The following is a 15035-nucleotide window of genomic DNA, read 5'->3' as shown; positions in this document are numbered from 1 at the left end:
TAATGCCACAGAAAACTTAAAAATGGCAAAAATATAAATATATTCTACACATACTTTATCATACTTAAAAATGATGAATTTAGAAAATACTATTTATTGTATTAGTTCACTGAAAGAAACAGTTAGCACTTACTTATAGTGTCTGATCAATTTTGCATGCCTATGTTTTGTAATCTGTGCAATAATGTTAAGGAAAAACATATGAAATATAATGCCCATTGTTAGTTTCCTATCTTGTTTTGAAATTCTATATCTGTATTTTTATTGTTTTTCTTCTATTCTCTTTAAAATAAACAATTATGAAGTATGGACAAGGTTTTAACCTGTTTGAAAGGACAAAATGAAAGTATAAATGAACAACACTAGTTATAAAAGTTATGATATGAATTTAAATACAGAAAATTTAACCATAGACTATTATGTAAAATAAATTACCATCACATTCAAAATACAACTGAAATTGATAGCAGACAAATAATTGGAATTCATTTTAAAATCCATGAAAACTGGAATTAGGATAACAAGAGAAATGAATGTACAGTTCATGCTTACCAATATATAAAATAGAAACCTGGATAAGTTTGATAATAAATTGAAACCTTAAAGCCAAGAAAATAATTAGAGTGACAGAAATGTTTTTAACACACAAATTCTTTTTTTTTTTTTTTTTTTTTTTTGTCTTTTTCCTTTTTATCGGTACCGGGGATCGAACTCATGACTGCCTGCTTGCAAGACACGTGCTTATGCCTGCTGAGCTAAATCTCCAACCCAAATAAATTCTTATAACAAGGAATATTATATAATATTTACATCTAAATATCACCCAAAGACTCACGTGATCATAGTTAGGTTTTATGAAAAATGATTCGGTCATGGATGTGCTTTATTCATTAATAAATTAATCCAAAATGTGTTTATAAGTATTCGTGCTTTTAGGATGTGGCCTGAGTGTAAGATGCAGTCCCGGGGCCTCTGGTGTGGAAAGCATGTCTCTTTTCCAGACTTTCCCCTTCACTCTATTCCTCCTGCTATGAGCAGACCCTGCTGTGCTTCCTGCAGTTGGAACCAACCAATCAGCTAAACTGTGAACCAAAATAAATCTCTCTACTTTTAAGTTGCTGGGTATTGTTTCTGTAAGATAAATATTAGTAGCAGAGAGTAAGTACTATACTGTGACACTAACTATAATTCTGAAGGCTATGGTACCGGTTTGGGGAAGAATTTCAAAAGGAAGCAAGTTACTGGCTAGTGAAGTCTTAGAATGCTATAAGCCAAACTTGATGGGAGATTCTGATCAGAGTTCAGAAGATCAGAATGCTGACACTTACACAGCTAGAAAAGAACAGATTCAGAAAATGCCAGTTTCAGGAAGTTTCAGCTGAGTGCAAGATCTTCATTGGCACTGGGCTTCAGGCCATTTTATGCACTGGCAAAATACTTATCTACACTTTGCTTGTGTCCTTAGAGTTTGAGAATAAAGGTAGTGGGTTAAGTGGGGAGAGGAAATTTCAAAGCAGCTCAATATTCAAGCTAAGACTTCAATACCACTGAGGGGTTTTAGACAGCTCTACCTTAAGAATCAAGTAGAAGAGCACTGCTGAGTTGTTTTTTAAAGTTTTGATTTACATAAGAAAGGAAGCTCCTGTAAAGTGAGGGCCTATGAGTTGGAGGAGAGTTTGGCTCCTAAAAAAATTTGAAAGAAGTGAAGTACTTTAGATCAGGACGACAGAAAAATGACTTTAAGGGCATGTCAGATATTATCAATAAGGCTCCTCCATTCAAAGGCTTAAAATTGCTAAAGAGAAAGAATTTACTTTATGAAGGGAGCCTGAAAACATCATGCTCAACAATGGCATCCCAAGCAATTTGTTCTCCAGGATTCAATTCATGAAGTCCAGCCACTCAGGTACTCAGAAGCCTCTTTATCCATGATTCAAGAGGTCCTCATTACTGCTTAAACTGGCAGCAGACTTTGGCATCACCCACATAGTATTGTTTTTATGAGCATACCAAATTCAAGAGTTGCAGAGTCAGGAACACTCAATCCAGATTTCAGACAAAGGGCTAAAAGTCAAGACAGTGCTCTCCTGAGAGGACACTATGTGAAGTGATGAGACTTAAGCAAAAAGTGTAGTGAAGACTCCAGAAATCTGGAGATACCGTGAATATGGACTATCTGAAGAAAGCGACAAGGAGTGAGCAAAAGTCAATCTAAATCATAAGGCAAGAAATCATTTGTGGTGGAAAGGTTGCCCGAGCCTTTGCAGTTTACATCTTGCCAAAGCCTACCCTGTGTGGTGGACATATAGCTTCAAGATTAAATGTTTGCCCTGCTGGGTATCCTTTTTCTTTGGTCCAATTGATATTATTCCTCTGTTCCTCCATTTTTAAACACAAATATTTATCCTGTGTCATTTTATGCCCGTACTTTTTACATTTCTTTTTAATTTTTATAGGCTCTCGTAGCTAAGAGTTTGCCATATTTCTCAGGGAAAATTTTGGATTTGGGCCTTTTGGTAATCATAGAACTTGTAAAAGTTTGATGCCTTTTAAAGGTAAACTAAATGCTTTTCCAGGAAGAGATTCATCTGAATCTTTCAGGGACCAGATACAGAATGCTATGATTTATATCTAGATATTCTCCCAAAGTCTCATGCCCTCACTGGCAGAGCTTTTCAAAGGTGACTGGATACTAGGTGCACTATAATAAATAGTGGATTAGTCTTACTGATGAGGTTATAGCCATCTAGATGGATCCTAGTTAGAAGAAGTAGATCACTGAGCACATGGCCTTGAACGATATATATTCCTTCCAGGCTCCTGCATTCACTCTCTGCTTTCTGTCTAACATGTTGTGAGAAGCTCTCCTTTTCCAGGCCCCTCTGCCTTATCATCTTGCTCTGGAGGCAACAGGCTATGGGTTGAAACCTGATCTGAAATACACATTTCCTCTTTTAAGTTTTGGTATTGAGTTGTGTGTCTCAGCAAAAAGAAAGTGATTGAGATAATAATTAAGGTTACAAATAATCTCATTTACACACTTTGTATCTTAGTTTGTAAGTCTAACAACTTATACAAAAGACCAATACTGGCTTACAAAATATAATGGCGTTAATTTTATAGAAGTTGCAATGAAGAAATTAAAAGATTATAAAAAGATATATTAAGATATGCTTAATGTATGCTCAGAAAAATTTAAAAAGTTGAAGCCAAGAAAAAAAAAAGTTTTATTTAAGTAGGTATAACACAATATAATAATTTCTAAATGAAAAGATTATTAATTATTTTTATTTTTTATATCTTTAGAGGATAAATACTCAATGTAAAAGTAGGGATAAGAAGAAGATATGGAAAACAATGCTATTTGAAGATGACATGTGTTTATTCAAATAAACTAAGAAGAAATTAATGTTATAAAACAATAAGTAATTTCAGTAATATCTAAATAAAAGAATAAAAGTTCAAAAGCAATAGATTTTAAAAACAAATGAAGAAATGTTTTATTTTGTATGAGAAAGCATCATTTGCAATAAAAACAGATATTAATATTTGAAGTAGAGTCATATGAGGTAAATCTAGAGATGGATCGAAAGATTACAAGAAACACAGAAAAAGGAAAACAATTATCTTTAGGAGCATAATCTTCTTTAGAAGTACAAAGTGTCTCTAATGTGACTTTCTCTCTGAAGCACAACACAAAAACATGAGAGAGAAAACCAGTTTTTAAAGATTTCTGAGACATGTGGTATTTTCATAAGAATTTTAGCCCTGAGAGTGATGAGACATGCCAAGACTCATCTTTTCCTGCCATGGATCGCCCCCAACCACAATCATTTTCTGTTAGTTGCACCACCACCCCCAGGGGACTGAGACAACTTGCCTAGTATCTTCCTGGGTTACCTCGAAGCCCCTGTCCTCCAGGAGGCTCTAACATGAGTTCTGTTTCACTGTAACCACTGGTGACCCTCTTCTGCTCTTGGTACTTTAGACACTGCTGCTGCCTCTTTGAAGGAGGGTTGAAAACTAAGATGACTAAGATGAGGCAGAGAGGACTTGGGCCCACTTTAACATTTTCAGCATTCCCCAAACCCTAAAGATTGGTTTCAGTGCCATCATTTTCCCAACAGGCACAACGGCTGTCAGTCAAAGAGTTCCCATCACCCTGCCTATGATAGTTAATGGGTTGTGTGAATTTGAGTAAGAAATACCTAACTAAACTGGATCAGCATTGTATGTAGGTATGAAAGGCCCATCCTAGGGAGGATTATATCCAGCATGGTACAAAAGGGAAACGAAGAGGGATGAGTTGCTTCAGATTCTCTGAAGGAGCTCCAGTCTTCACATTAAATATTATATCTGGGAAGCCAGCACGCACTCTTCAACATTCTGGTGCACAGCCTCAGCCTTCCATTATGGGCACTTCAGTTTCATGGTACTGACTGGAAGGAGACACTATACTGATCTCCAAGCCCTCATTTGGATCCTTCAGATCAGTGGTGCACAGATAGATATTTTGCACTCTTCCACATCTAACTCTGTGGGTAGAAAGTGTAAAAAAAATCTTGTAAATTCTTGTATATTTGTGTACCTTAAATGTTTTTCTCTAGTAAGAACTGACTGATACACTTTTCCTCACCAAATCATTGCCATGAGAGCTACAGCCATCCAAGGACCCTAAACCCATGAGGAGCATTTACAGGCTTGAGCTTGGATCAGTGAGCAAGCCTACAGATGCTATATAATCAATACTCGCCTCATACTTCCTGAGGTTAGTTTACAAGGATTCTCTTCAGTGTACTAACTCCCTAGTGTTGCAGGACAAGTCCTGTTAAAATAGGCTCATATTGGTGATTGTATAGTATTGCTTGTGATTTATCTCTTTAGTATGTTTCCCAAAGGTCCTGAATTACTTCCCGGTAGTGTAGACAGAGAGGTTGTCACAAAGGGAAGAGTAATTAAATACTAGGAGATCCTAGGCCTGAGGAGCTCCAGAGACCAGCAGCCAACAAAGCTGAGCAAAAGAGATAGCAACATGTCAACTAGAAACATATCAACTGTTAGACTCCAGCATTATCTACTGTCACTTGGTAATGTAATTGCTGGCGAAGCTGCACTTTGCTAATTCTTGATTTCACCTTAATTGAGCCAAAGAACTCTTGATCAACTAGCAACAACACGACCCTTACAGATGACCAAAATAATCTTAATAACACTTCGAGAAATATCAGTGATCACACACTAACTTATGCATTCTCTCAGCTTTTAAATATGTCTTAAAAGATATTTTTATTGATTTCTAAATGAGTTAATTTTCTATTGAAATGTTTGTGCTTACATTGATAGATAAAAATCTAAGTTTAATGTAAAAATAAATCAAGCAACCTTAAACAAATAACCCACAAATAAACCAAAGTCAGCACATACTGAGCATGGATTATTCTGAGTATAAATATAAACTTCCACTGAAAATCCCAAGTATAAATTATTCCTCCAAACTTAACACAAAGATGCTATTAACAGTATCATATTATTGACAGAAATGCATACCACAAAATATATACTTTCTTTAAAGTTATATGGCTGATTGCATTTTATACTTGATTAAATGGAGGACTGTTTTAATATTGTTAATTAAGCAGTTTCACATTATGAATTTATTTACTATCTCCAGACAAACAAGGAAGAAAGGAAGTAACATGAGGAGGGAGGCAGAGAATTAAATCCAGAATGATGTACTAAGAATATTTTGCAACTCTCAGAGAATATGGCTGGAAATGCATCACACACAAAATACCAGAAATTTGAGTCTACCTTCCCTATAATTACAAAGCTCAAATGTGCCTGGTCAACATGGTGTAAGTAAATATATATACTGGCTGTTACATTTAACTACTTATAACCATTTCTTAACTCTTACTCCTTCCTCTTCCAATTACCTTAATATCATTCTACAAATTAAGAAGAAACCAGATGATCAAAACATTTTTTTAAAGAAATGCAAGTGTGTTCTATAGGGGAATCACCACAAAACAAGCAGATGGGAAAGGGTCAGGGGAATTCACAGGAATAGCAGTACAAATTGAAGGAAAACACATCCAAACTAGGAGAGTTAATTCGAAAGATGAAATATTTTTAAATTTTGCTTTATACCTGAAGATATTACATATATCTTAAGGTAATTTTGAAACAGATGTTTTCAGAATAAGCTGACGATAAATGCTAGATTAAGAAAATACAAAGGGATAAATGAACAGTGTAGAAAAATTAGCCAGAAAGTGCAGATGACAGTTATAAAAAATAAAATTCATTCAAATAAAAAAAGTATCTGGTGAATTAAGTAACAGAGAAAAGTTAGCAAATTAGAAGAGAGATTTTAGGATATAATATACCGAGATAGTAAGTATAGATGAAGATTTAAAATACTGGGTGGCTATATGAAAAAGATCTTTTGTGCAAAATGCAGGGCTTCCACAGGACAGGCTATTGTAATAAATGAGGAAACAATATTGTAAAACAAGATGCCTTAATATTTTTTAAAGCTTCAGCCTTACAGAAGCAACATTCTGGGACCTAAGCAGAAATATGAAGGTAATTCCATACCTAGGCTCTGGAATGTCCGCACTGAACTTCAAAAGCAATGAATGACTCCTAAAGCCTGTATGAGACAAAATGTAATGCACAAAAGAAAAAAGAAAGAGAGTGGCATTTTATAAGCAGCAAACATAGCACAAGTATCAAAATACTGTCCTCAAATTTATTTGGTAAAATGTCAACCAATTATTCTATATTACCGAACTGCCTTAAGTACTATGCACCCAGTACTTTCAGAGTTTCAGTTGATACACAGCATATTGTCATCTCCTTCTTAAAACAAATTTGAGTGAAGAGATTTCTGCCAGAAATAAATAAAACTATCAAGAACAGCATGGGCTGCAACAGAAAAAAAGGTTGTGCAAACAATGATCAAATTAACATGTCGATTACACAGCAGTAATACTACTTCCAGTAATTGTGGTTATTATGAGACTAATTTACAGAAGAACAGACCAAAAATAACTGAGATACTAAAAATAAAATTTTAAAAAAGATGAATAAGAATGTTACTAAAGCATTATAAGCTCATCAGACTTGCAAAGAGAACAGTTATTTATTTTTAATTTTGATAATTTCATAAGTAGTTTCATAAAATTAAATAATAAATATTAAAAATATATAGCAAATTTTGATTTTTGAAAAAAATAGCACCAACTATAATAAATTAAATTCATTTGGTACAATAAATTATGTGAAAGAAGTTATGATAAGCTAATTATGTAAAATAATAATAGAGAAGCAAAATGTTGCATATTATGAAAAGTAGTAAATATATCAATGAAAGTAAAATGTACATGATTTAACTCATGTAAATATCTCTGTTTGTAAAAAAATTTGTATATTTTCCGTTAATTTTGTGTGATTTATTAGGTAGCAAATGGCAGATCCATTTCAGTTTAAGCAATATTTGTATATTTGTCAGCCACCACGTATCCAAATGTATTATATATTAGCACAAAGGGATCCAGTAGCATGTAACTTCAATACCCTAAAATAAAATTGCCAAGGGGCTGGGATTTAGCTCAGTGGCATAAGCACCTGCCTTGCAATCGCATGGTTGTGGGTTCGATCCCTGGTACCAATAAAAAAAAAAAAAATTAAAAAAATTAAAAATTGCTAAAAATCACAAGTATCTTTTCTGAAGAACTGTGGTAGGCACTTACCATACTTAAAATCATACTTGTAGCTTGTTATAGTTATTGTGGCTTGTAGCTTGTAGCTTGAGATACTTATTATTCTCATTTTACACATATTACGACTGAAGCTGAAAATAAAAATGTGCCGGGTTGCTAGAATAGAAACTAAGTTCAAAAACTCTAAGAAAATTAACAGCGTGTGCTGTTTTCCCTTATAATTCATTGTTTTTTCATGATGCTTTGCTTTTGTAAGTGATTTATGAAGTATATCTTTTCATATTTACGATGATTCTGAGAACATGAAGAAATAGGCTTCTCTAACATGCCAGTGAAAAGTATAAGGAAAAACAGCAAGCACTTACCAAGTTAACAACTGTTTTATGGTAAAATTGTAGTGTAAGTCACACCCCAGGGATTTGTCACAGAGGAGCTCACTGTGCACTGTGTAAGAATGGTTCCTACAACTCCGACCTGCCTTTCTGGTCTTTGCAGCTTGTACGGCTCCTTTCACCTATGAGAAACAGGCCTTGTCCTTGCTGTTCAAAGCACAAGGCCAAGCAACTCCATTTTGGCTTTAAATGACCTAGCCATCTGCTCACTACCAGTTCTGCCCCATGAATATCCTGAGTTCCAAGAAATGGTGACTAAATACCTTTGCTCAGAACACAACTGGCTTCCATGACAAAGAATCAAGAATCAAGAACTGAAGTTTCCAAACCTCATGTCCCCTCTCTAACAACCCCTACCCTCAGCATATGAATCAAACATTGTGTTCCAGACCACAGGACTCTAACTTTCTCAGCAACACACTACTCCTCCCCCTACGCTACTCAAATTATTTAGCCTTTGAATTTAACCAATGAATTTAAAGGCCAGCAGCTCTCCCAAATTAGGGATAAAATGGGCAACCCTTCTTTATCCTGTGCACCTGTTACCTTATGCTTCCACAAACCTGGAGAAGCAAAATGCCTTGTGGTTGAGTTTTTGATGTCGATGTACTTTATTGTCTGCAGTGACATATTGAGTTGGGAAGCTTACCTGAAATATGGAATGGTGCTGGGCTTAGCTACTTGTGGAGCTCATTTTGAATGGAAACAAATGAATCAACCAACCAAGTGCCAATAGTCCATAGGCTTAATGATTTTTAGTTGAATTTTTTCAATTCATCTCATTAATTAAATAAATAATACTGAAGTTAAATTCAACAGAGCAGTGAGTACATAGTGACACCTGACTACTGAAGCATAGTAGTGGTGATAGCAATAGTGATAATTGTGTAAAGATCACGTAGTAATGATAGTGATGGTGATAAGCATATAAAGGAAGGGCTTCTAAGGTGAAATGGGGCCAGTAGATCCATAATGTAGGCCCCATAGGATCTCAGAGCAATTTCGTTGAATTCATTCAATGAATGATTCAAGACAAACAGAAAGAGCCCCTTTTGCCCCAGGGTTCCAGAAGACCGGGAAGAAAGGGAACTTGAGTTCTAACATCGGGCCTACCAGAGAGTAAAAACCCACTGTTTCAAAGGGTGAGGGCCTGTGTAAATGGGGATATGCTGTGAGAAACAGAAGACTAAACCTATTCCCCCTTGGAAGTTTAGATAAAAATAATAACACATTCTTTTTTAAAAAAGGCCATGGGGGAAGCTGGAGAGCCGGAGAAACCTGTTAGCCCTCATGTTAGAAGCTAGAAGTGACATCTGCATTGTATTATGGTTTCATTTTCATGTGCCCACCACAATGGTCCACTCACTCACTGAAAGCCTGCGTATAAACACCTGAGTGTGAGCACCTCCTCAGTTAAGTCCTTTGGAGCCCCATAAGGCAGTGAGAGTTTTTCTTATTTCTTTCTGATAAAGTACCCCTTCATTGCTCCCCACTGCTCTTCTGTCAGCCTCAGTAGAAAATTGTTTCCACCATCACTGAGTTGGGGTCTTAACTACCTCAGAAAAAGACTGACACACACAGGGATTTAAAGAATAATTGTAAGTCAAAGTTAGAGCATATGCAAAGGCTGATAGGTTTTGGATGAATCACGAATACTGTGGAATGTGTGAAGAATGATGCACGGCTGACATCGTGCAGCATCCATTACATCAAGTAGGGTGGCAGGAGTTGAAGAAATCTCAGGTTTCTATCAGACAACTTTCACATTTTACAATTATTTTTATGTCTCCACTCATATGAGATCCCTTCTTATGCTAACATTTTACGTTGATTAGCATTTTATTTTATTCATAAATTCCTTTGCTGTATATACAATAAAATTTATCATTTTAAAATGATAAGTACATTCACATTGCTGTGCTACCCTCACCACCACTGATCTCCAGAGCATTTTTTATCGTCTTAAACTGAAACTCTGTGCTCCATTTATAATTCCCTAAAGCCCTCTTCGCAGACCCTGGTGACCAATATATCATCTTTTGTTTCTATGAATTTGAGTGCTTCAGTGTCTTCATCTAAGGGAAATCATACAATATTTTTTTTCTTTTTCTGGCTTATTTCACATATAAGATTTTCAGGTTCATTCATATTATACAATATCAAAATTTTCTTTTAAGAATTAATAAAATTCACTCTAATTCTTACTTTTTCTTTTGGATGATCAGATTTTGTGTTTAGTGATCCTGGCTACTTAGCAATATAGTTTTGTAGCAACTTTCCTTTATTCTACAACTTCCCTTTTCCTAATTGTAGTAATTAAGTCCAATGAGATTTTTAAGAATATTTTTATAGTTGCAACTTTCCTGAATCAATGTATTTGTGAAAATATTTTTCTCTTTATAATTTTAATAAATTCAATATTTTATCTGAAATAAATGATAAGCATTTAATACCTTAATGGGTATAAATCTTATTCTAGATTGCTTTATGTAACTTTCTGTTTTCATACATTTCCTATTCATTTGTGTAATTTTTTATTAACTTTGCATTTATCTTTTGATTTCAAATCTTTGATCAGATGATGGTATGAACTAGAATTTTCTTTGAGTCTGTGTTGAATTTTAATACATTTTTTGTTCCAGTACTTTTTTTGTATTTCTTTGGTTCCCTTTTCTATTTTATTCTTTCTTTTCTCTTTGTGTGAAGTTATCATTTTGTACTTCTTGGTCATTTCTAGTTCTACTCCTTGTATCTTTGACCTACTGAAGCTACATGGAGTCTGTAGGAAGAGAAGCCCACTCTCCATTTCTCCCCACATGAACTAAGTTTTGTCAAACCTGCTACCCAGTTTATTTGCATTTTTATTGTGATTTAATTACTTTCATAATTTTACTTTAAATATCTGCATTTTTATTTTACTTTTATAATGAAAAACCTGTTCACATTGTTTAGTGCTGAACATTTTCTCTGCAATATTTTTTAAAAATATCTGCATTTTAAAACTTCTTTAAGGTATAGTTCTAATCTTAGGAAATGATAGTTTGAGCTGTGCAAATAGATTTTATCACATGACTTCCATGTCCTAAATTTTCCAGGGAATCCAGTTCTGCTTTTACTGAACCTTTTGCTTTTGAGAACTACCAAACATCCTTCTTAGTTTGCAGTCTTTCTCTCTTGATGCTTTGACATTGAGCTCTCATCAAATAGCATTCTTTTTTTTTTTTTTTTTTTTTTTTGTCTTTTTCATTTTTATCGGTACCAGGGATCAAACTCATGACTGCCTGCTTGCAAGGCAGGCGCTTATGCTGCTGAGCTAAATCCCCAGCCCCCAAATAGCATTCTTTTATTAATTGTATAAATTCTTTGTGTGTAAGTCCATGCCAAAATTGTTATCGCTTAAATATTTTGATTATCATAATACACTGTGCTATATGTAGTGGTACATGCTTGCAGTACTAGCCCTCTAGGAGGCTGAGGCAAGTAGGCTGCATGTTTTACTCAGCCTAGACAATTGAGTGACTTTGGGAGACTATGTCTAAACATAAGTAGCAAAGTGCAAAATTCCTGGGTTTGATCTCAATAACACACACACACACACACACACACACACACACACACACACACACCTAATAATAATAGCCTTTTTGTTTATTCACAACTATGGTGACACAAAGCTTGAGAAATTAGAGACCATTTTCAGCTTTAATTTCAAAAGCCCAGAGGGACTGATTTACTCACGCCAGCTACACATGAGACTCTCAGTAAGAACAGCTCCAATCTGAATCTTCTGTGGGTTTTAATTAATAGAACTAGGACACAAGAAAAAGGACAAAAGAGCGACACCTGTGTAGGAATTCACATTTAAAAAAAAAAAAAAACAGGGAAAAGACAAGGTGGTCTGCAGTGATTCATATTTCCCTAACTCAAGAAAGTAATTGGGAAGAAAAGAGGAGTGTCTGGAAAACTATATCTAAGTTTAGCTCCTACCATACCTATTTTCGGTCCTGCTTGGCTGTTGCCTTTGTAAGTTTTAATTTTTAACAATGCAGTGTAGGAAACTTAGACCATCACCATAGAGAATTCTTTCATCTCACCAATTGTTTCATTCACTCCTTTAGCCATAGTGTCCCTACTATCCCCCCCCCACTTTGTGTTTTACAATCCAAGTTGATCAAATGGGACTAAAGTACAGCACAGAAGGATATAGGGGTTGATGTGAGACAGTTGCAACGTCTTTCGCAAGGCAGATCTGCTGAAAAAACATACAAAGTACTCCTAGAACTCTAGGAAAGAGGAGAAAAAAGATTATTCTAGTAGCTGTATGAATTCAGATGTGACAGTTGAGATCAAAGAAACAGTTTCCATGGTTTATCTAGTAAACAATACCATTGAGATGATCTAAAGTATTATTATGAGCTTTTAGTTAAAGTATATAAAACTGGGTCTTTAGTCTATCTTGAAGAGGTGAAGTCTTTCCACTGAGATAAGCATGAAAAGTACCATGGATCATAGCTTGGAATTTTTCCAAGATTCAGAATGATTATGTAGAATTGGAAGGATGCATATGGAATACTAACTAGGAACAGAGTTGCATGTACTATGTATTCAAAGAGCTAGTTGATGTTCACTAAGCCATCTTACTATGGCTTCAAATACTTCCAGTTTGCAAAATATTCTTATAAATACTGGTTTGAGTTAAAAACTCAGAAGTAATATTTTGCAAATAGCCATTTATGGTCTGGGCAATTTGGATGGAAATGAGTTAAGGCAATGACTGCTGTGGCTGCTGGGATTGCCAAAGCCAATGCCATCTCTGCTCTAAAGACAGCAATTGAATTGCCACCAAGTCATTTTTTTGTCAGAAATGTTTAAGTGCTAAAGTAATTCATTCAAGAGCAGAGTCTCCTATTCAATCATCTGCAAGACTGAGTAGAGAGTCAGGCTTCAGCCCTTTGTGTAAGCATAATAATATGAGAATATTTAATTGAGAGAAATATTATTATTTATGACACATGGAGTGAGCTATGTGGAGCTTGCAGGCAATGTAATACTGAGAGCCATAAAAGGTCAGCATCAAGGAGAGTATGAATTGTAAACAATAAAAATAGGTTCTACTTAGCAAGAACCAGAACATATGGATGAGAAGTACAGATCATGACATGATCAGAGGTTTCATTAGCAATCCATGTGAGCTTGTCTATATGTTAGTAGCTGCCAGTCTGATAATGTGAGGAACGAAAGGAAGAGCTAAAGACCACCATGTTTTTTTCAACAGGATATAAGTACATGCCAGAAAAAAGACATAATAAAGATCCAGTAAGTCAGGATTACTTAAGAAAGGACTGATGCTGCAATTAAAAGGTAAGCTACAATTCCAGGTTGAATTGGACTATAACACCATCAGATGATAGGGCTTCAAATTTTCTAAGGTCAGATTATTAGACAAGGGTTATTGAAAATTTGGGAGATCTAAATGATGTCCAATATGGATTTAAAATGTCCCCTATAGACACGCAAGAATGGCAGAGAACAAGGACATTATAGTGATGGAGGTGCCTATCTGAGTGAGTGATTTCCCTACTCCCAGAAGAGTTAATGAAAACTTTATAATAGTCCCTTAAAGTACATTTAGGCCAAATGATAAAATGATTCATATACCACTGAGGCCTAAAAGCAATGCACTAGTTACAAGAGGTGACATTAGCAGAGAGTCATGGAGCAAATTCTTAGGTCAAAATGTACCATTTATGGAGTAAATGCCAGCAGAGTAGCCATAATCCCTTAAAGGGCTCTGCTAGTACAAGAGATATTGTTGGAAATAGGGGATACATAGGATCACCCAGTCAACTATATCAAAACAGAAGGCATAAGTATATGTGCCCAACACACAGTGCCACTTACTTTTAGTGTATAGTTAAACAGAAGCCAAACAAAAAGTAATTAGTTTATCTTTGCCATCTTAGAGTTATAGGTGACTTGTGCTTTCATTGCTAGGAAGAATAAATTGGATGTGACTTGTTTGTTTGTTTGTTTTTGTAACATTTGTTTAACCTCTCCCCATGTAGGTTCTGAAGTTTGCTCTGTAGAGAGTGATGGGTCTGGCCCTTTGCACTAATTGCTTATTTCTAGTGGAAGTTATAGAGCTATTGCCTGGAGCTCAGGGATGGGGTTCCTTCTCATTTGCTGCCACATGATATGGAAGAACAGCTTTTGCAGGAAGCAAGAGGGACTTTAGGTAAAAATAAATAAATGAATACCCTCTCCCTGAAGTGAGTAATTTCACAGGGCCTTGCCATTATGGTCCAGAAAACAGAGGCCAATAAAGAAACATTGTTCTCTGTCTTTTATTGGTGGGAATGAAATGTTTTTCCACAGCTATAAATTAAAAAATCCAAAAAGTACTTTATAAAACTTCCTGTGGGCAAAGTCTCTCTACTATATTCCTCTTTTTTGTTTTGTTTTAATCATTGAGTTTTGAGAAGCCCACTGCTCCATTCAACAATGGATTGCCCTTTGAGGTACGTTGTTCACACGCTTACTATACCAAAACTGGAAAAAATACCAGAAAATATTGGAAATATAGATAGTACAGCATCAGTTTTAAAATGCTGATATAAACTTCCCACTGGCAAAGTAAATGTTTGCCCTAGAGGGCGACTAATAGCTCAAGAACAAAAGGGCTGTATAATGGGCCTTAGACACTCTGAGTTGATGGAAAATAGTAGGATATTATAACCGCCAAGTCCTAAAAGAATTACGAAACAAAAATGTTGTCTGCCAAGAAGGAGCCTTATATGTATTCAGAGTACTTATGCACAGATATATGAGTATATTTAAGTTTGCCAAAAGACTCATAGTCACATCCATTTGACAAATTTTATTGATTTTTAGACTATAAGTATTGACTTCTGCCTGA

At 35.2% G+C, this 15035-nt stretch overlaps 1 long non-coding RNA gene across 1 annotated transcript; it reads right to left on the bottom strand.

Moving 5' to 3' along the window:
• Positions 1-3519: 3519 nt before the first annotated feature.
• On the bottom strand, positions 3520-8530 carry LOC134478197 (uncharacterized). The gene is made up of 3 exons (XR_010050683.1): positions 8093-8530; positions 6601-6655; positions 3520-4535 (listed from the first exon to the last, which is right to left on the bottom strand). It is a non-coding gene; the product is annotated as an uncharacterized LOC134478197 (long non-coding RNA).
• Between the last annotated feature and the right edge of the window lie 6505 nt (positions 8531-15035).

The sequence above is a fragment of the Cavia porcellus genome, unplaced genomic scaffold (genome assembly GCF_034190915.1).
Source record: "Cavia porcellus strain 051 isolate PalLab524CR breed Dunkin Hartley unplaced genomic scaffold, mCavPor4.1 scaffold_12, whole genome shotgun sequence".
In the NCBI taxonomy this organism is placed as follows: domain Eukaryota; kingdom Metazoa; phylum Chordata; class Mammalia; order Rodentia; family Caviidae; genus Cavia; species Cavia porcellus.
This window is presented reverse-complemented; position numbering and strand designations above follow the sequence as displayed.